Below are 26,688 nucleotides of genomic sequence, written 5' to 3' on the forward strand. Positions count from 1 at the left end.
CTAAAACAGTAAATGCTCTCATCAGAGAGGATCGGAATGCATCAGATCAGGCTGCACAGAACGAGGCGTGCGTGCTGTACGGGGCGTGGTTACTGGGCGAGGGCCGCAGTAATCTGGAGGATTTAAAACAAGGTTTGCTCCCCTCCTGGATCAGCAATAAGCACCCCGCAGCCCTCCACCCTTTTGAGAATGCATTGAGTCCGTGCCAGCTCAGACTAGCTTCAGAGGCCTACCCAGTCCCAGTGGACTGTGGGCAGTCTAATCACATCATTATGGGTATAGTGGTAAGATTGCCGGTTATGGGAAAGACAGCTAAACCCACCCCGGTATACAGGGTGGAGAACATTGGAGTCATTCAAGGGGGTGCACACATTTGCTACACAGCGGTCCCACCTTACGTCATTCGATGGGAGCATGCAATGATGGGTACCGACCTCTCGGGGTGCCGGAGCCGGGGAGCACACATCACCCTGTGTCCCCAGCACTTGAATGCCTATTCGAAACCACAGTGCGGGTTCAGAACTGCTGGCGCAAAGCCTATAAATTGCACCATGGAGGCAATGGCACAAAGCCATGTGCCCCCGCAGGTGGCATATATAGGAGGTGAGACATACTGTGTCACCACTGCAGCGCCCCACTACCAACATGGACAGCACGGCTGGTGTCCGGTCAGTGACAGCAGTTTCTGCTTCAAACCCAAGGCAGAAGTTCAAGTGGCCCAAGAGCGAATTGTCCCTATTCCTGAACCTTCCACTGTTCACCTCACTGTCAAAGAAAATTTCACCGATCTGCAACGATTCACTGCACATTTTGGCTACGTCATTCCCCCTCTCCCTGAACACCTCACCAAGATACTAAAAGCTGTTGCCGTTTCACAGAAATATTTTAACACGCTGGAGCAGAAGACATTAGAAATAGGGGCAGACATATTAGATATAGTGACCCCACAGTGGTGGGACCTGTTCACTAATGTAGAAGTGCCTTCATGGATTAGGATAGCCTCCCACGTCCTCGTAGTATGTCCTATTTTTATTGTGATTTATCTACTCTTTGTACATTGTAAGAGGGACAAACGTTTCCAGAAGTATGAGAACAGAGGAGAATGGAGGGAGCATTATGTGCAGGTAGACGAGGAGACACCCATTTAAATTTTGCTGCTATGTATAGAGTTAGAGTTTCCCTCCCTCCTCTATTTTTGAAAGTATTCATGTGTGATTTTGTGTGTATTTTCTTTCTTTATTATTTTTATTGAAGTTTATTATGTGTGTTGTTATTAATAAAAGATAATGGCCTAGAAATTCAGTCTGGACACTTTTGGGGCGCTAAAGTCGGGCGTTCGCTAAAGTTAGCGCCCGCCGGAAAGTGTAGGCCACATCGCCGAAATTCAGTAGAGTTGGCCAAGAGTTTGGCTGAGCGCTGAAACTGGCGTTGCAATGCTCTCTTCAGGCGCTAAGCCGGCGATGCGGCCTGATAACGCCGAGGCCGGGCGCAGCGCAGGTGCGGTCATGTTTTGATTGACAGCAGACACCCTGACGCCGGCCAGCTCTTAAAGGGGGAAGGGTCGACTTTGACTGCTGCCACGCCCTGCATACTGGAGCCCTGCAGCTAGGCCTCAACACTGCTGGTGGGCCAAAATAGCGCCTGGAGCCATGGAGAGGGCCCGTGAACGAGCGCAGCGCTTCTCAGAGCATGCTCTGAGGGTGCTGATTAATGGTGTCGAAAACAAAAGAGAGATCTTGTGCCCGGACAGTGGCAAGAAGGCTCCCAGGAGCCAGTACAGGAAAGCCTGGAGGAAAATCGCCCGCAGGGTGTCATCCACCTGCGATGTCCCCAGGAGTGCGGACCAATGCCGCAAGAAGTACAACGACCTCACTCGGATGGTGAAGGTGAGTACCCTTTCCAGTGTCCTCCTCATCCTTGCATGTGCACCTCACATTATGGGCAAAGGGACCTCAAAGGACTAATGGGCAGCCCTCCTCCCGCAGCAATGGCACTGGCATGATCATCAATAGCACTTTCTGCACTTAACACACTGGCCAAGCTATTCGACCATGGGAGGCAGTGCACACAGCAACAGGGCACCACACTGGCCAAGCTATTCGACCATGGGAGGCAGTGCACACAGCAACAGGGCACCACACTGGCCAAGCTATTCGACCATGGGACAGGGTACTACACTGTACTTAGAGGCCGTCCTTTCTCTTGCAGGCCAAGCTGGCGCGGAATTTGAGGAGCCAGTCTGTCACCGGTGGAGGCCGTCCCGAGTACCAGGCGCTCAGTGAGCTGGAGGAGAGTGTGACTCGACTCATGCGTGCCCGGGTGACTGGCCCTGTTGCGATCGGAGATGCGGACCCTGTACTGGGACCCACTGGTAAGGACATGACCGGTTGGACCTCTGTCGTTGCCCTTGCGCTTCAGATCTACATCATTTCGCACTGACCGACAAATGCGCATAATGCCACCACTCAGGCCTCCCTCGCTGACGCCCTGTCCTCACTCTAAAGCTACTCTTGTGCCTTCCTGCTTTCAGCTGGTGAGGAGGAGGTGGTCCCTGAAGCTCAGAGTGCCAGGCCCTTGGAGGAGGAGGACGACGAGGACCAGGAGGAAGGCGGCACATCGGGGGAACCCTCATCCGTGCCAGGGGATGGCAATGGAGGGGAGACGTCTGGCCTGCAGGAGAGCCAGGGGGAAGTGTTGCAGGGGAGGGCAGATCCTGGGCCCAGTGGGCTCGAGGCACGCGGGAAGGGTCCGGCAGCACGCCGGCCTTCTCCCCAGAGGGGGGAGGTGTTGCAGGGGAGGGCAGATCCTGGGCCCAGTGGGCTCGAGGCACGCGGGAAGGGTCGGCCAGCTCGGCGGCCTTCTCCCCAGAGGGAGAGTCCGCCCTCCAGTCCGGAGACGGTCCTCGCCCAGGAGGTGCGCCTCCTCGATGAGATGTCGGCGGCGTCTGAGCGGCGCCACCAGGAGTTCATGGGGGTTGTGCAACAGATGCCTCAGGCCATTGAGTCCCTGGCTCATAGTGTGGTCGCTTTCGGGGAATCACAGGCCAGGGGGGTCGAACAACTCGCGGCAGCGCACGACAGGGGTGTCCAGCAACTCGCGGCAGCCCAGGACGCGACTCGCGAGATGAGTGGTGCCGTCCAGACACTGGCAGAGCTGATGCGGGCACATACCAGGGCAGTTCGGGCACTCACTTCTGCCACACTCGCTGTGGCGCGGAAGCATCGCCAGGGCATCCGCCGCCCTGCTGCAGCACAGCGGTCTGGCCTCCACCAGATTGCTGCGCTTGCTGCACTGCCAGCCCGGCCGAGTGCCAGTGTCTCTGGCGAGCAGCACGCGCCTGCCATCAGCCAGCTTGCCCCCATTGGTGCAGCCGACACTGCCACTCCCCCAGCCAAGGTGCGACGAGCTGCTGCTGAGACTGATGCTGGCCAGCCACAGCTGCAGCAGTCAGCAGCCGGCCCCTCCCGGGCCGGGCCTCGTCTAGGCCGACCCCCAAGGGCATCTGCCAACACGCATTGTGGCCCTCATGAGCCTTCCCCCAGCCTTGCCACACCCGCAGGGCCCAGGTTGAGGCGGAGCAGCAGGTCGGGCAGGGGCCAGAGAAGCCTGTCTAAGGACTCGCCCTCTCGGCACACCCATTAGAGTGTGGTGATAGCGGTTTTTTTTATATTGGGGGGCTTGTGTTCTGGGGGGGCATTATTTTGATAAGGCCGAGGATCAAGGCATTTTTTGTTTTTATGGGGGTGTTTGTGTTGTGGAGGGGGGGGTTTATTTTTGTAAGGCCGATGATGAAGGCCATTTGGATGGGCAAGTTTTGTTAGTCCTCCCCAGGTTGTGGGAGTGAGATATGTTTTTGACTCTTTTTTGGGGGTCTTGTCTGTTTTTGTGTTTCATGTGGGAAGGGCCCTGAGTTTGTTAAATAAAGCTTTTTATTTATTCAGCTTGTCCATGTGTCATGTTTCAAGTGGTTGTTGTGTTAACCGGCTGAGGGCTTGCGGTGCGGCTGCCTTCAGGTGCGTTCATTGCCACAGCCCATTCCCTGACAGGGGGCCTAGAAGTGTCGATCAATAAGCCCCCGGCGGACGGCCCTTGGACCTTGTGGCTCCCTCCTGGGCTGGTACTCCTCCTCCTCCTCCTCCTCCTCATGGTCCTCCTGCTCGTCCTCCTGAGGTGGTGGTGCAATGTCAGGTGGCAGTGCCTGAGTCCTGCGGATAGCCAGGTTGTGCAGCATGCAGCACACGACGACGAACTGGGAGACTCTATCCGGCGAATACTGTAGAGATCCGCCGGAACGATCCAGGCAGCGGAACTGTTGCTTGAGGACGCCTATCGTTTGCTCTATGATGTTCCTTGTGGCTTGATGGCTTTCGTTGTATGCCTCCTCCGCTGGGGTCCTGGGCGCGCGGAGCGGGGTCATGAGCCATGTACACAAAGGGTAGCCCTTGTCCCCGATAAGCCATCCCCTTGGTGGAGGCTGTGCCTCGAACATGTCAGCCACAGTAGTCTGGCGCAGGATAGATGCATCGTGGCTGCTTCCTGGGAAGCGGGCATTGAAAGCTAGAATGCGCTGCCTGTGGTCACACACCAGCTGTACATTTAGGGAATGGTAGCCCTTCCGGTTGCGGTAATCCTCGGCATTGTGGATAGGTGCCCGCATAGCCACATGCGTGCAGTCAATGGCGCCCTGCACCATGGGGAAGCGCGCGATCCTGGCAAATCCGACTGCACGCTGCTCCTGCCTTTGTCGGGTCATGGGGAAGGAGATGAATTGGTGTCTCCTCGCGAAAAGTGCATCGGTGACCTGCCGGATGCAGCGATGCGCGGCGAACTGGGAGATGTTCGCTATGTCCCCAGCAGCGGCTTGGAAGGAGCCGCTTGCATAAAAGTTCAGAGCCACCGTGACCTTCACTTCCACCGACAGAGACGTCCTGCACATCAGCTGTGGACGCAGATCTCTGTGAAGCAGCTGGCAGATCTCTGCAACCACCTCCCTTCTGAAGCGCAGCCTCTTAACACAATGCGCCGCAGTCATGGTGAGATAGCACACCTGCTGCCGGTATTGCCTGAGTGGGTAAGGCCTATGTTGCCGACGCCTGATGGCCCCTCTGCGTCTAGGCATGGCTGGCCCTCTCTCACAGCGTCTGCGAGCCCTTCGCACATAATGCTGCAACTGAGGGTTGGACCCCCATACAGCCCCCATAATAAAGTTGAAAACAGTGAAACCCAATGAATCAAATGTCAAAGCACTGGCCAGAAGCCAAAAATACCTCCCCTATGTTGTCCCAAATCAGTAAGCTCTGTCCCTTGGTCTCTGTCCAGAAATCCAAAGCAGTAAAGTCATTGCAGCTAAATGGCTGGGCTTTATAGGTCAGTGTAAGTGCCCTTTAATTAGCACTCCCCGAGGCCCACAGGGCCTCTGTTGCGTTCCACTTCACAGTTCTTAGCAGCGCCATGCCCACATTGGGCGGGCGCCACTGAATTTCCGGTTTGGGGCGCACAAACAGCGTTGCACGACGAGATGACGTCATAAGCTGCGCGCGCAGCTGAGCGGGCGCAAACACTTTGCGCCGGCGCTAAATGTCAACTGAATTTGGGCGTTGGCGCAGATCGGTCTGCGCCCGGGCGCTAAGTGCCTAGCGCTGGAAATATACCCCTCTTATGGTGTTACCGGCTGGCGCAACCAACTGAATTTCTAGGCCAATATGTATGAACCAGGTGGTGTAGGGGTATTAGGCCCCCCTCCACGCCTGGAAATATGTGTGTCAGATTTTAACTCCAATGTATTGCCATCGATAGATGCTTAATGTACACTGTGGGTTTTCTGAAATGGGAAATGCATGTGTTGTGGGGTCATAGATAGGTAAATACAGGGGATGGTTTGATTATGGAGAGTCAGAAAATTTTGCTAACCCAGAATTATGATACTTCAAGCAAGTTATAGTATCATCAGGGGGGACTGTAGGATTCGCAAAATTGAACATTGTCCTATAAGGGTCTATTGGCAGAAAAGGCCTTAATTTTAAAGACTGTTTTAAAAGAAGCCCAGGGAAAGGGGCACACAAAATGGCCGCCAGACCCCGTGACCAGTTTTTGGGACATTTTAAAATGGTTCCTGTAGTCCAGAGACAGCTTTTGTGGATTCAGCCCACAGTAAGTTCTGGAATGCAATTTCGGAGAATGCAAAACCAGACAGAACCCCATACATATAGATTGGATGCAGATCCAATCAGATCGGCCTGTAGATAAAGGCCATCAAAATGTTTACCCAGACAAAGGGAAACAGCTTCAAGTTCAAACGGGTCATCAAGACCCATTAAAGACAATACAAGGTCATTCCAGACCAGAGATGGCAGTTACCAGCCATCCCGAAAGTACTTTAAACACAATGACTACCCCTCTGTGCTACAAGCCCGCCAAAATTTAAACAAAGACTAACCTTGATATGGCGAGAGATAAGGGCCTCCATGAGAAGTATAACTGGAGACCTGGGGTAGCCATTAGGAGTTCAGAGAGAGAGCAGTGCGGGAGAGCAAGAAGAGCATTGTAGAGATCATTTTCGAGAGATCGTTCGGGGGTCCGAAGAAGGTGCAGTTCGGTTAGGAGTTCAGGTTCAGTCGAGAGGCCGCTCAGACTCAGAAGAAGAAGATGATTTGGTAGACGATTGGGATCGGAGATGTTTTGAAGACTCAGAGTAGCCATTGGTGGTTCAGGTTGAGTCAGCGTCCAGACCCGGGGTAGCTATCGGGAGATCATCGACAAACCCCGGGCCATTGACGCGACGAGAAGACGACGACCCTCCAAGAGGAAACCTTATGAACATGGGCAAACAGATGGGCTCTCTCCACGCCGACGTCCAGGCCTGCTAACATCCAGCCTGTCCGTGTCCATTAGCTCGAGGGAGAAAAGAGTGTGTCGCAGCCCGCTGCGTTCCGCTGACCACGTGGAGACAGGACGCCTGAGAGGACCAAAATGCAGACTTCAAAACCTCTATTTTCTAACTGGGACTGGTGAGCATGTTTCTGGCCCCTCATAATTTAATCTAGCTAGGTTTAGGGGGTGGGCATTTTAGGGGATAATTAACAATGATTTGTTGTCCCTCGATGTTCCGTGTGTTTCCCTATTTCATGGTGAACCTTGTAAAGTATAATATGCCTGTGGATATATTGGTTAGTACGGTATTATGATTTGTTTTTCCCTCCCATGTACCTTATTGGCTTACATTCAATTTTTCCTTTATGCAATAAAATTTCACTTCGTTTCATTAAACTTGGCCTACAGAGTATTCTCTGCATTGTAGTTCCTGCCTCAAAGACCAGTGTATAGAACCTAAGGGGTGAGTGGGTCGAACCACTCGGTAAATTACTGTGCAAAAAAGAGAGAGGTCTCACCAGAGAGAGAGACCTTAGCAAAAAAAAACCCTTACAGTTATGTCACCCAGGTCTTGCTGCATTCGGACATGGGCTGCTTCATTATCTGAGGAGTTGCAAATGGAACTGAACACTGTGCAATCATCAGCGAACTTCTGACCTTATGTTGGAGGGAAGGTCATTGATGAAGCAGCTGATAATGGTTGGGCCTAGGACACTGCCCTGAGGAACTCCTGCAGCGATCTCTTGGGGCTGAGATGATTGACCTCCAACAACCACAACCATCTTCCTTTGTGCTAGGTTTGACTCCAGCCAATGGAGAGTTTCCCCCTGATTCCCATTGACTTCAATTTTACTAGAGCTCCTTGATGCCATACTTGGTCCAATGCTGGCTTGATGTCAAGGACAGTCACTCACACCTCACCTCTGGAATTCAGCTCTTTTGTCCATGTTTGGACCAAGGCTGTAATGAGGTCTGGAGCTGAGTGGTCCTGGCGGAACCTAAACTAAGCATCGGTGAGCAGGTTGTTGGTGAGTAAGTGTCGCTTGATAACACTGTCGATGAAACCTTCCATCACTTTATTGATGATTGAGAGTAGACTGATGAGGCGGTAATTAGCCAGATTGGATTTGTCCTGCTGTTTGTGGACAGGACATACCTGGGCAGTTTTCCACATGTCGGGTAGATGCCAGTGTTGTCGCTGTACTGGAACAGCTTGGCTAGAGGCGCGGCTAGTTCTAGAGCACAATGCTTCAGCACGGTAGCCGGGATGTTGTCAGGGTTCATAGTCTTTGCTGTATCCAGTGCGCTCAGCTGTTTCTTGATATCACGTGGAGTGAATCGAATTGGCTGAAGACTGGCTTCTGTGATGGTAGGGACCTCAGGACGAGGCCGATATGAATCATCCACTCGGCACTTCTGGCTGAAGCTGGTTGCAACTCAAGTGCTGGGCTCTGTCATCATTGAGGATGGGTGTAGTGTATGTGCCTTTAAGAGCCCCCTGTGTACTGTAATACCGGTAATGGCCACTCGGGCTATATAAGCCTGTATATTGTGTTGTATCAGTTAGTTCACCTCCAGACTTTGTTCAGTAAACACCTGTGAAACCTAATCCTGCCTTCCGTGTCTCTATTAACACACGGATACAACAGTGGCGATGAATTGGAAACGGACTTACCTGCAATTCGGCAGCACCTCAAGGACATCGATTCCTCAGATGTCCAAAGTCGAAGAAAAGCAAGAAAAAATAAAAATTTAAAAAAATAAAAATAAAAAAAACTGTGGTTTCACCAGCTAGCCGAGCTGGTGGCAGGTACTGCAATAATCCTTCCTGGGCGGCGGGCTGGGGCTCCATTGGCTGGCTCTGCAGCGGGGCCGAGCAGCGAAGGCGGAGGCAAACAGAAACAGAGGGGGGGAGCACTCGGGAGACGGCCGGTGCTGCAAAGCAGGTCGGCGTTCGGACCAAGCAGAGGGGGGAAAAGTCCCAGAGAGTCCGGCAGGAATGAGTCTCCACCTGTAAATTTAAAAAAAACGCGGAAAACAGCGTTGTCAGCAGCAGCAGTGGCGGGAAAGCGCGGGAAGCGCCATTTTTTTCCTGCAGGGAAGAAAGGAAAGCGCGGGAAGCGCCATTTTTTTCCCAGGATGCCTAAGGCTGGCAATATTGATGCTTTCGATAACAATATAGAGGATTGGACCACATATGTGGAAAGAGTGGAGGTATATTGCACAGCAAATGGAATAGAAAATGATAAAAAAGCGTCAGTACTTCTAAACCTAATGGGCACAAAGACATACGGGCTGTTACGAAACTTAATCACTCCAGCCAAACCAAAGGGCAAGAATTATAAGGAGATTGTTGATACCCTACAGGAGCACTTAAACCCAACACCGCTGCTGATAGCGGAACGATTCAAATTCTTCAAGAGGAATCAGCACAAGAATGAAAGTAATGCTGATTACCTCACCGAATTGAGAAAGCTATCAAAGCACTGCCAATTCGGGGCAGGACTGGCAGATTCTCTTCGAGACAAATTTGTCTGCGGTCTCCTAAGTGAAGGAACACAGAAAAGGCTGCTTTCTGAGAAAGATTTGACACTGGACAAGGCTTTCAGTATGGCTGTATCATACGAAGCAGCCGCAAGAGGAGCTGCAGAGATACAGCAAAAGACACAGGACTTCGGCACCCATGAAATGACACAGGGTTTCGAGAGATGTTAACGCTGCGGCAGATCCACCCATGACCAGAGGGACTGCTGGTTCAAGGACAAAGAATGCAGGCAATGCGGAAAGATTGGACACATTGCACGTGTGTGCCGATCTGGAAAAAAAAATCCACGGACAGGAAAAAAATCAATAAGGAAAAGTACAGAAAGGTACAAATGATGATGGACAGTAGCTCCGAAGACCAGAAGAGCGATAGCGACTCCGGAAACAAGAGACTAAGCTGTCTCAAATTACATCATGTAATTGCCAAAGAAGATTACCAGACCATTTGGGTTACCCTCACGATAGCGGGGTCCCCAGTTAAAATGGAGCTAGATACAGGGTCAGCTCTGACCGTCATAAATCGACGGGATTACGAGCGGCTATTTCCGCATATACCTTTAAAAGACACATCCATTATCTTGAAAACATATACGGGGCAGAAAGTATACCCCAAAGGAAAAATAAGGGTGCCTGTTGTATACAACGGCAAGGAAATACAGAAGTTGTATTTATACGTTCTACAAGATGGTGGTCCACCGCTGTTGGGACGTGAATGGATCAGTAAGATACGTTTAGACTGGCACTCCATTCAGGCACTGACGGTGACCAGTAAGAAAAAAAATGATGATGACGTCATACCTGAACGATTAAAAGACATCTTGGCCAACGCCAAGGAAGTGTTTCAAGAGAAACTAGGAACCTTGAAAGGCATCACCGCCTCAATAAAAGCGGAAGATGCGGCAATTCCCAAGTTTTTTAAGGCAAGGCTGGTGCCATACGCAATTCGTCCAGCAGTCGAGGCAGAGCTGGAGAATTTGGAAAAGGCAGGCGTATTATCCAAGATAGATTGGAGCGAGTGGGCAACACCCATCGTCCCGGTCATGAAGAAAACGTTGAATAATGATAAATCTGAAGAATAGAGAAAAATTTGCATCTGTGGAGACTTCAAGGTGACTGTAAACCCGGTCCTTCACACGGTACAGCATCCTCTTCCGAGGATAGAAGATATTTTCGCCTCACTATCCGGAGGGAAACGTTTCACCAAAATTGACAGCACAGGCATATCTACAGATGGAGGTTGAAGAGGCCTCTAAAAAGTATCTCACGATAAATACACACAAAGGCCTGTACCAGTACAATCGACTGGTTTTCGGAGTAGCATCAGCTCCAGCTATCTGGCAAAGAGCTATGGAGCAAGTCCTCCAAGGGATTTCGGGGACTCAATGCTACCTAGACGACATCCTTGTAACAGGAGAAAACAACAACGAGCACCTTGCCAATTTGGAGCAGGTGCTCACTAGGCTGAGAGAACGGGGCCTGCGAACAAATCGCCCCAAGTGCGAATTTTTCCAGAAACAAATATCATATTGTGGCCACATAATTAACAAGGAAGGGTTGCATAAGTCACCTGAAAAAAATTGAAGCGGTCATAAAAGCCCCAGCACCTGAAAATGTCTCACAATTAAGGTCGTTCCTGGGATTGATAAATTACTATCATAAATTTTTACCGAATTTATCAACTCTTCTGCACCCTCTTAATGAACTGCTACAAACAGGAGTAATTTGGAAATGGAGCGAAGACTGTAAACGTGCCTTCCATAAATGCAAAGACTTAATCACGTCCAAGGAAGTTTTGGCTCATTACAACCCATCACTGCCAATCAGACTGCCGTGCGATGCATCACCTTACGGCGTAGAGCGGTATTATCGCATAGATTCCCTGATGGCTCGGAGCGGCCGATAGCTTTTGCGTCACGCTCATTGAACTCAGCTGAGCGTAACTATTGCCAGATCGACAGGGAAGCACTCAGCCTGGTATGGGGAGTGAAGAAATTCAACCATTACCTACACGGACAAAAATTTACCTTGTTGACTGACCATCAACCCCTCGTCTCCATATTCAACCCTAAAAAGGGTGTTCCCATTATGACAGCGCAAAGGCTACAGAGGGGTCACACCAATATGACATAGAATACAAAGGGTCAAAACAGCATGGGAATGCTGACGGGTTATCGCGCCTACCGTTGCCAACGGTAGAAGAGGCACCTACAGTAGACCCAGTAGAGATGTTCCACTCTACCATAGTGGAATGTCTACCAGTAACAAATTCTGCCATTGAAAAGGAAACGAGAAATGACCTGACTCTCTCACAAGTCTAGGATTTAAAAGTGAAGGGATGGCCAGCACATGGCGAACCACTGTTGCCAGCATTCTCGCAAAGAAGAGAACAGCTGTCAGTGTGCCGAGGAACCTTGATGTGTGGATCCAGAGTGGTGATTCCACCCAAACTCCAGGATAAAGTACTAAAGGAGCTTCACGAGGGGCATCTGGGTGGAGTGAAAATGAAGAACCTAGCCAGAGCATTTGTATGGTGGCCAGGTATCGATGGAGACATCGAAGAAATGACCAAGAGCTGCTAGGATGCCAGAAGGTCCAAAACGTTCCACCACAAGCCCCTCTACATCCATGGGAGTGGTCCTCATCTCCATGGCAAAGGGTACACATCGACTTTGCTGGTCCATTTATGGACTCAATGTTCTTAATCGCGGTTGATGCACACTCCAAGTGGCCGGAGGTAATAAAGATGTCCTCCACCACCACGGAAAAAGCCATCACAGTATTAAGGACCATATTTGCCAGGAATGGGCTGCCTGAACAGATCTGTTCTGATAATGGACCGCAATTTGTATCCGAAGAATTCAGAAAGTTCTTAAAAAACAATGGGGTTAAGCACTATACGTCCGCCCCATACCATCCCGCCACCAATGGATTGGCTGAAAGGTTTGTCCAGACCTTCAAGAAGGCCATAAAGGCCATGGGTAATGAAGACATAAAACTTCAGCATAAGGTAGATAACTTCTTGTTTGCATACAGGAATGCAACACATATGGTTACAAACCAAACTCCCGCCATGATGTTCTTCAATAGAAGCCTAAGATGCCGGCTGGATTTGATCAAGCCAAACATCAGAAGGGATGTGGAGAACCGGCAATTTCAAGGCATGAATGAAAGGCCAACTAGAACCTTCCAGATAGGTCAACAAGTTTTGGCCCGGGACTACCGTACCGAGAAATGGCAGCCTGGAACTATTTGCACATGACTAGGACCGCTGATGTATACCGTGGACATTGGAGAAAGCATAATAAGGCGCCATGCTGACCAGATCATAGAGTCATCCGAAAAGGGACAACCTACACCACAACTCTATGGCCTAGAAATTCAGTTGCGTTCGCCAGCCGTTAACGCCATAAGAGGGGTAGATTTCCAGTGCTAGGCACTTAGCGCCTGGGCGCCAACGCCCAACTTCAGTTGACATTTAGCGCTGGCGCAAAGTGTTTGCGCCCGCTCAGCTGCGCGCGCAGCTTATGACGTCATTTCGTCGTGCAACGCTGTTTGTGCGCCCCAAACCGGAAATTCAGTGGCGCCCGCCCAATGTGGGCGTGGCGCTGTTAAGAACTGTGAAGTGGAACGCAGCAGAGGCCCTGCGGGCCTCGGGGAGCGCTAATTAAAGGGCACTTACACTGAACTATAAAGGCCAGCCATTTTGCTGCAATGACTTTAGTGCTTTGGATTTCTGGACAGAGACCAAGGAACAGACCTTACTGATTTGGGACAACATAGGAGAGGTATTTTTGGCTTCTGGCCAGAGATTGGAAATTTGACTCTTTGTGATTTCACTGTTTGCAAGTTTATTATGGGGGCTGCATGGGGTTCCAACCATCAGTTCCAGCATTATGTGCGAAGGGCTCGCAGACGCTGTGTGAGAGGGCCAGCCATGCCTAGACGCAGAGGGGCCATCAGGCGTCGGCAACGTAGGCCTTACCCACTCAGGGAATACCGGCAGCAGGTGTCCTATCTCACCATGAATGCCGCGCATTGTGTTAAGAGGCTGCGCTTCAGAAGGGAGGTGGTTGCAGAGATCTGCCAGCTGCTTCACAGAGATCTGCGTCCACAGCTGATGTGCAGGACGTCTCTGTCGGTGGAAGTGAAGGTCACGGTGGCTCTGAACTTTTATGCAAGCGGCTCCTTCCAAGCCGCTGCTGGGGACATAGCGAACATCTCCCAGTTCGCCGTGCATCGCTGCATCCGGCAGGTCACCGATGCCCTTTTCGCAAGGAGACACCAATTCATCTCCTTCCGCATGACCCTAGAGAGGCAGGAGCAGCGTGCAGTCGGATTTGCCAGGATCGCCAACTTCCCCATGGTGCAGGGCGCCATTGACTGCACGCATGTGGCTATGCAGGCACCTATCGACAATGCCGAGGATTACCGCAACCGGAAGGGCTACCATTCCCTCAATGTACAGCTGGTGTGTGACCACAGGCAGCGCATCCTAGCTGTCAATGCCCGCTTTCCAGGAAGCAGCCACGATGCATTTATCCTGCGCCAGACTACTGTGGCTGACATGTTCGAGGCACAGCCTCCACCAAGGGGATGGCTTATTGTGGACAAGGGCTACCCTTTGTGCACATGGCTCATGACCCCGCTCCGCGCGCCCAGGACCCCTGCGGAGGAGGCATACAACGAAAGCCATCAAGCCACAAGGAACATCATCGAGCAAACGATTGGCGTCCTGAAGCAACGGTTCCGCTGCCTGGATCGATCCGGCGGATCTCTACAGTATTCGCCGGATAGAGTCTCCCAGTTCGTCGTCGTTTGCTGCATGCTGCACAACCTGGCTATCCGCAGGACTCAGGCACTGCCACCTCACGTTGGGCCACCACCTCAGGAGGACGAGCAGGAGGACCATGAGGAGGAGGAGGAGGAGGAGGAGGAGGAGTGCCAGCCCAGAAGGGAGCCACAAGGTCCAAGGGCCGTCCGCCGGCGGCTTATTGAACGACACTTCTAGGCCCCCTGTCAGGGAATGGCTTGTGGCAATGAACGCACCTGAGTGCAGCCGCTCCGCAAGCCCTCAGCCGGTCAACGCAACAACCACTTGAAACATGACACATGGACAAGCTGAATAAATAAAAAGCTTTATTTTACAAACTCAGGGCCCTTCCCACATGAAACAGAAAAACAGACAAGACCCCCAAAAAACAGTGAAAAACATATCTCACTCCCACAACCTGAGGAGGAATAACAAAACTTGTCAATCCAATTGGCCTTCATCTTCGGCCTTTCCAAAATAAGCCACCCCCCTCCAGAACACAAACACCCCCATATAAAAAAAACAGTTGCCGACACACTCTACTTGGTGTGCCGAGAGGGCGAGTCCTTGTGCAGGCTTCTCCGGCCCCTGCCCGACCTGTTGCTCCGCCTCAACCTGGGCCCTGTGGGTGTTGGAAGGCTGGGGGAAGGCTCCTGAGGGCCGCAGTGCGTAACGGCAGATGCCCTTGGGAGTCAGCCTAGATGAGGTCCGGCCCTGGAGGGTCCGGCTGCTGACTGCTGCAGCTGTGGCTGGGCAGCATCAGTCTCTGCAGCAGCTCGTCGCACCTTGGCTGGGGGAGTGGCAGTGGCGGCTGCAGCAATGGGGGCAAGCTGGCTGATGCCAGGCGCTCGCTGGTCGCCAGAGACATTGGCACTCGGCCGGGCTGGCACTGCAGCAAGCGCAGCAATCTGGTGGAGGCCAGACCGCTGTGCTGCAGCAGGGCGGCGGGTGCCCTGTCGATGCTCCCGTGACACAGCGAGTGTGGCAGAAGTGAGTGCCCGAACTGCCCTGTTCTGTGCCCGCATCAGATCAGCCAGTGTCTGCACGGCACCACTCATGATGATCATGCCAGTGCCATAGCTGCGGGAGGAGGGATGGCCATTAGGCCTTTGAGGTCCCTTTGCCCATAATGTGAGGTGCACATGCAAGGATGAGGAGGACACTGGAAAGGGTACTCACCCTGACCATCCGAGTGAGGTCGTTGTACTTCTTGCGGCATTGGTCCGCACTCCTGGGGACATCGCTGGTGGATGACACCCTGTGGGCGATTTCCCTCCAGGCTCTCCTGTACTGCCTCCTGGGAGCCTTCTTGCCACTGTCCAGGCACAAGATCTCTCTTCTCTTTTCAAAAGCCTTAAGCAGCACCCTCAAAGCATGCTCTGAGAAGCGCTGCGCTCGTTCACGGGCCTTCTGCATGGCTTCAGGCGCTATTTGGGTCCACCAGCAGTGTTCAGGCCTAGCTGCAGGGCTCCACTATCCAGGGCGTGGCAGCAGACAAAGTCGACCCTTCCCCCTTTAAGAGCTGGCCGGCGTCAGGGTGTCTGCTGTCAATCAAAACATGACCGCACCTGCGCTGCGCCCGGCCTCGGCGTTATCAGTCCGCACCGCCGGCTTAGCGCCTAAAGATAGGAGTGCAACGCCAGTTTCAGCGCTCGCCCAAACTCCTTGGCCAAATCTACTGAATTTCGGCGAAGTGGCCTACACTTTCCGGCGGGCGCTAACTTTAGCGCCCGCCCGACTTTAGCGCCCCAGAAGTGGCGCGACTGAATTTCTAGGCCTATGTGCCTAATGATGAAGTAGAGATACCCATAGTATCTACCTCTGATCCGGTGATACTGGAACCAGATGAACCCGACACTGGCATTCAAGCCGAATCAGCCTTGCCAAAAGAACCTACTGCACCACCAGAAATTACCACATCACCAAGGCGTTATCCGGACCGAGTCAGGAAGCCTCCAGAGAGACTGACTTATAATTGATTAACTGCAGCAATGTGTAGATTATTGTTCTTGTAACATGTAATTAATGATTACTTAAAATATTATGTACTGGTTGGCTAAAAGGGGAGGAATTGTAGTGTATGTGCCTTTAAGAGCCCCCTGTGTACTGTAATACCGGATATGGCCACTCGGGCTATATAAGCCTGTATATTGTGTTGTATCAGTTAGTTCACCTCCAGACTTTGTTCAGCAAACACCTGTGAAACCTAATCCTGCCTTCCGTGTCTCTATTAACACACGGATACAACAATGGGGATATTCCTGTAGCCTCCTCCTCCTGTTAGTTGTTTAATTGTCCACCACCATTCATGACTGGATGTGGCAGGACTGCAGAATTTTGACTTGATCCATTAATTGTTGGATCGCTTAGCTCTGTCTATAGCATGCTGTTTCCACTGTTTAGCATGCATGTAGTCCTGAGTTGCAGCTTCCCCAGATTGGAACATCATTTTCAGGTACACCGAGTGCTGTTCCTGACATGCTCTTCTACACTTCTCATTGAACCAGGGTTGTTCCGCTGGCTTGATGGTAATTGTAGAGTGAGGGATATGCCGAGCCATGAAGTGGTGGAATACAATTCTGCTGCTGCTGATGGGTGCCCAGTTTTGAGCTGCTAGATCTGTTCTGAATCTATCCCATTTAGCACGGTAGTAGTGCCACACAACACGATGGAGGGTGTCATCAGTGTGAAGAGGGGACTTCGTCTCCACAAGGACTGTGCGGTGGTCACTGCTACCAATGCTGTCATGGACAGATGCATCTGCGACAGGTAGATTGGTGAGGATGAGGTCAAGTATGTTTTTCCCTCATCTTGGTTCTCTCACCACCTGCCGCAGTCTTAGTCTGGCAGCTATGTCCTTCAGGACTCGGCCAGCTCGGTCAGTGTTGGTGCTGGGTCTCCACCATTTCTGAGGGTTTCTGGTATACCTTGTAAGGGGCTGAACCTACAATCAGCCCTTACAAGGCTCAATATCATTGGGGGCAGGGGCTCCCTATGCCCAGGGTTCTCACTTACTTGATTCATTCGGAAACCAGGGTAGTACCGCAGGCCAATGCGTCGAGTGAGATGAGGCGTACTGACCTCCAGAAGGATGATAGTGAGCAGCGAAGGTGTCCAGGACAGGGACATCAGAAGAAAACAGCAAGTTTTCTTTTGATTAAAAAATCAAGATCGAACACCTTGCGCAAAAGATGCGCCCACAATGCCACTTGTACACGTGTGTCCCGTGCAAAATTCAATGCCCTGGCACTGATTCTGCAGACTTTGATGGGATCAGCTTAATTATCGCCCTTGGATTTGTCTGGTCAAGATGTTTCAGCAACACCACCTTTTATAACTTACCTTTTCAAGATTATTTCATTTAACTACAGGATACGTAATGTATGCTGAGGGAAGCTTACTGTTTGAACCATATTGGTTATTAATTATGAAAATTTGCGAGGGCACTTTGTTAGCCACCTGCTGCATGAATATCTTCCTGAGGGGAGGAAGCAGATGGTCCCCCAGGATAAAAGGGCACCATGTAAGAGTCTACCAGAAGGCCTTTGTATTCAGCCTGGGAGGGAGAACAGCCTCATGCTGTGAGGCAGATGACATTAGAATGAAGAATTGCCATAGAGGAGAAAAAAAGAGCACATAGATGAAAAAGAAAACTTCAAGCAGTTGATAAATAGTAAAGGCAAATAAATAATTTATATTTTCTTCACACAGGTGCAGCACTGCCTGTACTCATAATTCATTTGCAAGTCCTTCGGACTTTGGAATTTTTGCTAATGCTTGTAATTCATGGGGGAAATTCAAATGGAGCTTTCCACACATTTGAATTTCCCACATGAATTGCGAGCACTAGTGAATTGCAACTGTCAGCAATAATGAATTTACCAACATTATTATCAAATTTTGGACATCTATATGTAAACATGAGAACAGCACAGATACAATTTGAAACAGTAGTGTTGGCTAGGTAGTAACATTTAGCTTCATAAGCACTCTGTGAAGCATGCCAAGTCAAAGAGAAATATAAGGTTAGGATGTAAATTTAGGTATGTATTCATGGAGAAAATGCTGAACCTTTCTTCAAGAATTTAAATGAGTTGGGTAGATTCCATGATTGAGTAGACTGTATACTCGGTGAACAAAAGAACATAAGAAATAAGAGCAGGAGTAGTCCATTTGGCCCTTCGAGCCTGCTCTGCCATTTGGTTCATGGCTGATCTTCTACCTCAACCCCACCTTCCATCACTATCCCCATATCCCTTGGTTCCCTGAGTACCCAAAAATCTATCGGGATCATATGAAAGGAACGGACTTGATGGACTGTATAATTCCTTGCCTTCTTATGTTTTTGGATTGTTGTTATACAAGAACTCCAGAATAGTAACCATATCATAAACAGCTGAGGATTTTTAATAACAATAACACATTGTACGTAATTGAAAATTTAAATTCTGGAAATTACTGTCAGGATGTTATTGTACCAATGCTAATCTTGCTAATCTGAATGCTGAGGTCCGAGGAGCCCCCGACATTGGGCCTCGGGCCTCATTAAAATGGGGCCGGAATGACGTGAACAGCCAGTTGGCGAAGAGGAGAGCAAGAGCGGGCCACTGCTAGCATGGCAGCAGCCCTCAGGTAAGTGGCATCTGAAGGTGGGGGTTTGGATCGGAGGCCGGCGGGCCGGGAGAGATGGCCAGGGTGGGATAGTAGGCCATGGGGGTGCGGAGGACAGAAGGACAGGGAGGTTATGAGGTTGGAGGACGGTAGAAGAGATCAGGGGTTGGGAAAGGGAGCCAAGGGTCAGGGTATGAGACCGTGGGGTGTGGAGGATAGAAGGACAGGGAGGCTATGAGGCCGGAGGACAGTAGACGAGGTCGGGGGTTGGGGGAGGAGGCCAAGGGTCAGGGTATGAGGCCGTGGGGTGTGGAGGATAGAAGGACGGGGAGGCTATGAGGCCGGAGGACGGTAGACGAGGTCAGGGGTTGGGGAGGAGGTCAGGGGTCAGGGTATGAGGCCGTGGGGTGTGGAGGATAGAGGGACAGGGAGGCTATGAGGCCGGAGGGCGGTAGACGAGGTCAGGGGTTGGGGGAGGAGGGCAAGGTTCGGGGTATGAGGCCGTGGGGTGTGGAGGATAGAGGGACAGGGAGGCTATGAGGCCGGAGGACGGTAGACAAGGTCAGGGGTTGGGGAGGAGGTCAGGGGTCAGGGTATGAGGCCGTGGGGTGTGGAGGATAGAGGGACAGGGAGGCTATGAGGCCGGAGGACGGTAGACAGGGTCGAGGGTTGGGGAGGAGGCCAAGGGTCAGGGTATGAGGCCGTGGGGTGTGGGGGATAGAGGGACAGGGAGGCTATGAGGCCGGAGGACGGTAGACGAGGTCAGGGGTTGGGGGAGGAGGTCAGGGGTCGGGGTATGAGGCCGTGGGGTGTGGAGGATAGAGGGACGGGGAGGCTATGAGGCCGGAGGATGGTAGACAAGGTCAGGGGTTGGGGAGGAGGCCAAGGGTCAGGGTATGAGGCCGTGGGGTGTGGAGGATAGAGGGACGGGGAGGCTATGAGGCCGGAGGACGGTAGACGAGGTCAGGGGTTGGGGAGGAGGCCAGGGGTCAGGATAGGAGGCCAGGAAGATCGGGAGTGGCATCAATCGGGTGGGGTGTCAGGAGTTACGGCGAGCTTTCTTTACATTTGGGGTCAGGAGGAGTACTCCTGCTTCTTCTGGCTCCACATTCAGGGAAGTAAATTTGAAAAACTTACCACATAGGCAGCTGGTTGCTCTGGTTTTACTGAGTTTCTTAAGGCAAACCAGTCTTGCAGTTGGGGTTCAGACAGCTGTTAGGCCCCTTATTTGCATATGCCACAACCATCTTGCTTTGTATCAGTTGTGACTCCAGCCACTGCAGGGTTTTCCCCTTGACTGTCACTCCTCTCAGTTTTGCTCGGGCTCCTTGGCGCATACACTTGGTTGAATACCGCCTTGATGTCGAGGGCAGCGTCTCTCATCTCTGCTCACGCTTGTTCGAACTATAATTGCAACCTCATTTATCACACTGACTGGATTGGAAAATTCAAAGAGCCTTGTTAAGAAAGAAATAGAGAAAAAACTTGCATTTATCTAGAGCCTTTCACAACCTCAGGACATAGCAAACAGCTTCACAGCCAATGAAGTACTTTTGAAGTTTGTCACTCTAGAAAGGTTGTAAGTTTATCTGGGCCATGGTAGCCATTGTATAACTTGATCACAGTTCACCCTGTTGCATGAGTCTAGAGTTCGACTTCTTGATTGTGGAGATATGATGGCCCTGAAATTAGATCAGGAGCTTGCCGCGCGTGCAAGCCCCCGATCTGCACTCACCCTGTGCGCCGACATCTGAAGCCCGGGCCTGCTTGCATTTCCTGTCACAGGCCCGGTTCCGATGTCGGCGCGATGTGCTTACCTGATCCAGCGGCGTAGTTAGTGCGATGTGCTGGCTGGGATCAGGTGAGCACTGTGCAGCCAATCAGGGGAGGGGAAACTCATTCATGAGTTTGACAGTAAGAGCTGTCAAACTCATGAAAAGTATGGGCTGCCAAAACACTACTTTAACTTTAAATAAAATTTTAAAAAACATCCCACTGATTGTATTAACTATAAATAAGTTAAATAACAAACCTGTGGAAAAAAAAATTCTACATTGTACTAAAAGCCCACTTACCTGAAAAACTAAATACTTACGTCTTGTTTTTCCATGCGTAAAGACTGGAGGCCTTTACACGCGCGCAACTCTGAAAAAAAAAAGGAATTTTACTGCGCACGCGCTGCCTGTGCAGTCGCGCGCGTTCTGCTTCTTAACCCCTTAGGTCAGAGGACAGGAAATGCTGGTTTTCAGCGCATGTGCTGTGCATGCTGAAAACCGGCAGTTCCTCCGGGCACACGCGTGAGTACCCCGTCCGTACTCACGCGTTGTGCCTGGAATTACTGGGCCGATATCTCTCTTAACTTTAAGGATCCCTGGTTGGGCTGCTATAGACCTGGAAAAACTCAGCAGAGCTCTGCTCAATTTTAGCCCTACTTAACATCAGGGTCCTAAAACAGACATTAGACCATTGATCAACATAAACAAGAGGCCTAATGCCTATTTAGGCTCTCGCCTAGGGCACTCAGAAGACACCAGTTGCCATTGAAGTCAATGGACAGTAAAATCGGGCAGGGTGTATAACGGGCGGGGTGCATAATGGGGGTATATAACGGGTGGTGTATAACAGGCGGGGTGTATAACAGGGAAGTGTATAACGGGTGGGTGTATAATGGGAGGGCGTATAACAGGGGTGTATAATGGGTGGGTGTATAAAATACGAGGTGTATAATGGGCAGGGTGCAAAACTGGTGGGGTGTAAACTGGGCGGGAGTATAACGGGCGGGGCGTATAACAGGGGTGTATAATGGGTGGTTGTATAATGGGCGAGGTGTATAACAGGGAAGTGTATAACGGGCGGGTGTATAACAGGAGGGTGTATAACAGGGGAGTGTATAAAGGGCAGGTGTATAATGGGCGGGTGTATAACGGGCGGGGTGTATAACAGGGAAGTGTAATTCGGGCGAGTGTATAATGGGCAGGTGTATAACAGAGAAGTGTATAACGGGCGAGGTGTATAATGGGGGGTGTATAACAGAGAAGTGTATAACGGGCAGGGTGTATAATGGGGGGTGTATAACGGGCGAGGTGTATAATGGGGGATGTATAACGGGCGAGGTGTATAATGGGGGGTGTATAATGGGGGGTGTATAATGGGCGGGAGTTTAACGGGCGGGTGAATAATGGGTGGGTGTATAATGGGCGGGTGCATAACGGGCGGGAGTTTAACGGGCGGGGTGCATAACGGGCAGGTGTATAACGGGCGGGTGCATAACGGGCGGGTGTATAATGGGGGGTGTATAATGGGGGGTGTATAATGGGCGGGAGTTTAATTGGCGGGTGAATAACGGGTGGGTGTATAACGGGCGGGTGTATAACGGGCGGGTGTAAAATGGGCTGAGTGTATAACGGGTGGGTGTATAACGGGGAGAGTGTTTAACAGGCGGGTGTATAACGGGCGGGGTGCATAACGGGCAGGTGTATAATGGGCTGAGTGTATAACGGGTGGGTGTATAACGGGGAGAGTGTTTAACAGGCGGGTGTATAACGGGCGGGTGTAAAATGGGCAGTGTGTATAATGGGCGGGGTGTATAAAGGGCGGGTGTATAATGGGTGGGTGTATAACGGGCGGTCGTATAATGGGCAGGTGTATAACGGATGGTTGTATAACGGGCGGGGTGTATAACGGGCGGGCGTGTAAGGGGCGGGGAGTATAATGGGCGGGGTGTATAAACTGCAGGAGCATAACAAGTGGATGTATAATGGGTGGTTTTATTACAGGCGGCTGTATAACTGCTGCTTCTATAACGGGCGGGGTGTATAATGGGTGGACGTATAATGGGTGAGTGTATAACGGGTGGGGTGTATAACGGGCGGGGTGTATAACGGGCGGGGTGTATAACGGTTGGGTGTATCACAGGTGGGTGTATAAAGGGCGGGGTGTATAACAGGCGGGGTGTATAACAAGCAGGTGTATAGCAGGCAGGTGTATAACGGGCGGGGTGTATAACTGGCGGGTGTATAATGGGTGGGTGTATAGCGGGTGGGTGTATAACGGGCGTGTGCATAATGGGGAGAGTGTATAACGGGCGGGTTTTTAACGGGTGTGGTGTATAACGGGTGGGGTGTATAATGGGGAGAGTGTATAACGGGCGGGTTTTTAACGGGCGGGTGTATAACGGGCAGGGTTATAACGGGCGGTTGTATAACGGGGAGAGTGTATAACAGGCAGGTGTATAACGGGCGGGTGTATAATGGGTGGGAGTATAACGGGGTGGGTGTATAATGGGAAGAGTGCATAACAGGCGGGTGCATAAATAGCGGGCGTATAACGGGCGGGTGTATAATGGGCGGGGTGTATAACGGACGGTTGTATAACGGGCAGATGTATAACAGGCGGGTGTATAACAGGCAGTTGTATAATGGGCGGGTGTATAACAGGCAGTTGTATAACGGGCGGGTGTATAACGGGCGGGTGTATAACGGGCAGTTGTATAACGGGCGGGTGTATAACGGGCGGGTGTATAACGGGCGGGGTGTATAACGGGCGGGGTGTATAAAGAGCAGGTGTATAACCGGCGGGAGTATAACGGGCGGGGTGTATAACAGGTGGGGTGTATAACAAGCGGGTGTATAACAGGCAGGTGTATAAAGGGCAGGTGTATAATGGACAGGTGTATAGCGGGCGGGTGTATAACGGGCGGGGTGTATAACTGGCAGGTGTATAATGGGTGGGTGTATAGCGGGTGGGTGTATAACGGGCGTGTGTATAATGGGGAGAGTGTATAACGGGCGGGTTTCTAACGGGTGTGGTGTATAACGGGTGGGGTGTATAATGGGGAGAGTGTATAACGGGCGAGGTTATAACGGGCGGGTGAATAACGGGTGGGTGTATAGCGGGCGGGGTTTATAACGGATGGGTGTATAACAGGCAGGTGTATAGTGGGCGGGGTGTATAAAGGGCGGATGTATAACCGGCGGTGTGTATAACGGGTGGGGTGTATAACGGGGAGAGTGTATAACAGGCGGGTGTATAACGGGCGGGTGTATAATGGGGAGAGTGTAAAACAGGTGGGGCTTCTAATGGGCGGGGTGTATAACGGGCGGGTGTATAACGGGGAGAGTGTATAACGGGCGGGTGTATAACGGGGAGAGTGCATAACGGGTGGGTGTATAACGGGGAGAGTGTATAACGGGCGGGTGTATAACGGGGAGAGTGTATAACGGGCGGGTGTATAATGGGCGGGCGTAAAACGGGCGGGTGTACAACGGGCGGGTGTATAATGGGCGGGTGTAAAATGGGCGGGTGAATAACGGGTGGGTGTATAGCGGGCGGGGTTTATAACGGATGGGTGTGTAACAGGCAGGTGTATAGTGGGCGGGGTGTATAAAGGGCGGATGTATAACCGGCGGGGAGTATAACAGGTGGGTGTCTAACGGGCGATGTGTATAACAGGTGGGGTGTATAATGGGGAGAGTGTATAACGGGCGGGGTTATAATGGGCGGGTGTATAAGGGGTAGAGTATATAACAGGCAGGTGTCTAACGGGTGGGTGTATAACGGGCGGGTGTATAAGAGGTGGGTGTATAACGGGCGAGGTGTATAACGGGCGGGTGTATAACGGGTGGGTGTATAATGGGCAGGGTGTATAACAGGCGGGTGTATAATGGGCAGGGTGTATAACGGGAGGGGTGTATAATGGGTGGGAGTATAACGGGGCGGGTGAATAACGGGAAGAGTGCATAACAGGCGGGTGCATAAATAGCGGGCGTATAACGGGCGGGTGTATAATGGGCGGGGTGTATAACGGACGGTTGTATAACGGGCAGATGTATAACAGGCGGGTGTATAACAGGCAGTTGTATAATGGGCGGGTGTATAACAGGCAGTTGTATAACGGGCGGGCGTATAACAGGCGGGTGTATAACGGGCAGTTGTATAACGGGCGGGTGTATAACGGGCGGGTGTATAACGGGCGGGTGTATAACGGGCGGGGTGTATAACGGGCGGGGTGTATAAAGAGCAGGTGTATAACCGGCGGGAGTATAACGGGCGGGGTGTATAACAGGTGGGGTGTATAACAAGCGGGTGTATAACAGGCGGGTGTATAAAGGGCAGGTGTATAATGGACAGGTGTATAGCGGGCGGGTGTATAACGGGCGGGGTGTATAACTGGCAGGTGTATAATGGGTGGGTGTACAGCGGGTGGGTGTATAACGGGCGTGTGTATAATGGGGAGAGTGTATAACGGGCGGGTTTCTAACGGGTGTGGTGTATAACGGGTGGGGTGTATAATGGGGAGAGTGTATAATGGGCGAGGTTATAACGGGCGGGTGAATAACGGGTGGGTGTGTAGCGGGCGGGGTTTATAACGGATGGGTGTATAACAGGCAGGTGTATAGTGGGCGGGGTGTATAAAGGGCGGATGTATAACCGGCGGTGTGTATAACGGGTGGGGTGTATAACGGGGAGAGTGTATAACAGGCGGGTGTATAACGGGCGGGTGTATAATGGGCGGGAGTATAACGGGGCGGGTGTATAATGGGGAGAGTGCATAACAGGCGGGTGCATAAACAGCAGGCGTATAACGGGCGGGTGTATAACAGGCCGGTGTATAATGTGTGGGGTGTAAAATGGGCAGTTGTATAACGGGCGGGGTGTATAATAGGCGGGTGTATAATGGGTGGGTGTATAACAGGCAGTTGTATAACGGGCGGGGTGTATAATAGGCGGGTGTATAATGGGTGGGTGTATAACAGGCAGTTGTATAACGGGCGGGTTGTATAATAGGTGGGTGTATAATGGGTGGGTGTATAACGGGTGGGTGTATAACTGGTAGGATGTATAACGGGCGGGGTGTATAACGGGCGGGTGTATAAAGGGCGGGAGTATAACGGGTGGGTGTGTATCGAGCGGGTGTATAATGGGCGGGTGTATAACGGGCGGGTGTATAACGGGCGGGTGTATAAATGGCAGGATTTATAATGGGTTGGTGTATAACAGGCGGCGTGTATAATGAGCGGGTATATAACGGGAGGGTCTATAATGGGCGGGTGTATAATGGGCGGGTGTATAATGGGCGGGTGTATAATGGGCGGGGTGTATAATGGGTGGGTGTGTAATGGGTGGGGTGTATAATGGGGAGAGTGTATAGCGGGTGGGATTATAACGGGTGGTTGTATATCGTGGAGAGTGTATAACGGGTGGGTTTATAACGGGCAGGTGTATAATGGGGAGAGTGTATAACGGGTGGGTTTATAACGGGCAGGTGTATAACGGGGAGAGTGTAAAACAGACAGGGCTTATAATGGGCGGGGTGCATAACGGGCAGGTGTATAACGGGGAGAGTGTATAATGGGCGATGTATAATGGGCAGGCGTATAATGGGCAGGTGTACAATGGGCGGGTGTATAACGGGCAAGTGTATAACAGGTGGGTGTATAGTTGGCAGGGTGTATAACGGATGGGTGTATAACAGGCATGTGTATAGTGGGCAGGGTGTATAAAGGGCGGATGTATAACCGGCGGGGTATATAACGGGCGGGGTGTATAACAGGCGGGTGTATAACAGGCGGGTGTATAAAGGGTGGGTGTATAACGGGCTGATGTATAACGGGTGCAGTGTATAAAAGACGGGTGTATAACGGGCAGGGTGTATAATGGGCGGGCGTATAATGGGCGGGTGTATAACGGGCGGGTGTAAAATGGGCGGGTGAATAACAGGTGGGTGTATAGCGGGCGGGGTTTATAACGGATGGGTGTATAACAGGCAGGTGTATAGTGGGCGGGGTGTATAAAGGGCGGATGTATAACCGGCGGTGTGTATAACGGGCGGGGTGTATAACAGGTGGGTGTCT

The sequence above is a fragment of the Somniosus microcephalus genome, chromosome 9 (genome assembly GCF_052327205.1).
Source record: "Somniosus microcephalus isolate GS21.2 chromosome 9, FLI_Smic_1.0, whole genome shotgun sequence".
In the NCBI taxonomy this organism is placed as follows: domain Eukaryota; kingdom Metazoa; phylum Chordata; class Chondrichthyes; order Squaliformes; family Somniosidae; genus Somniosus; species Somniosus microcephalus.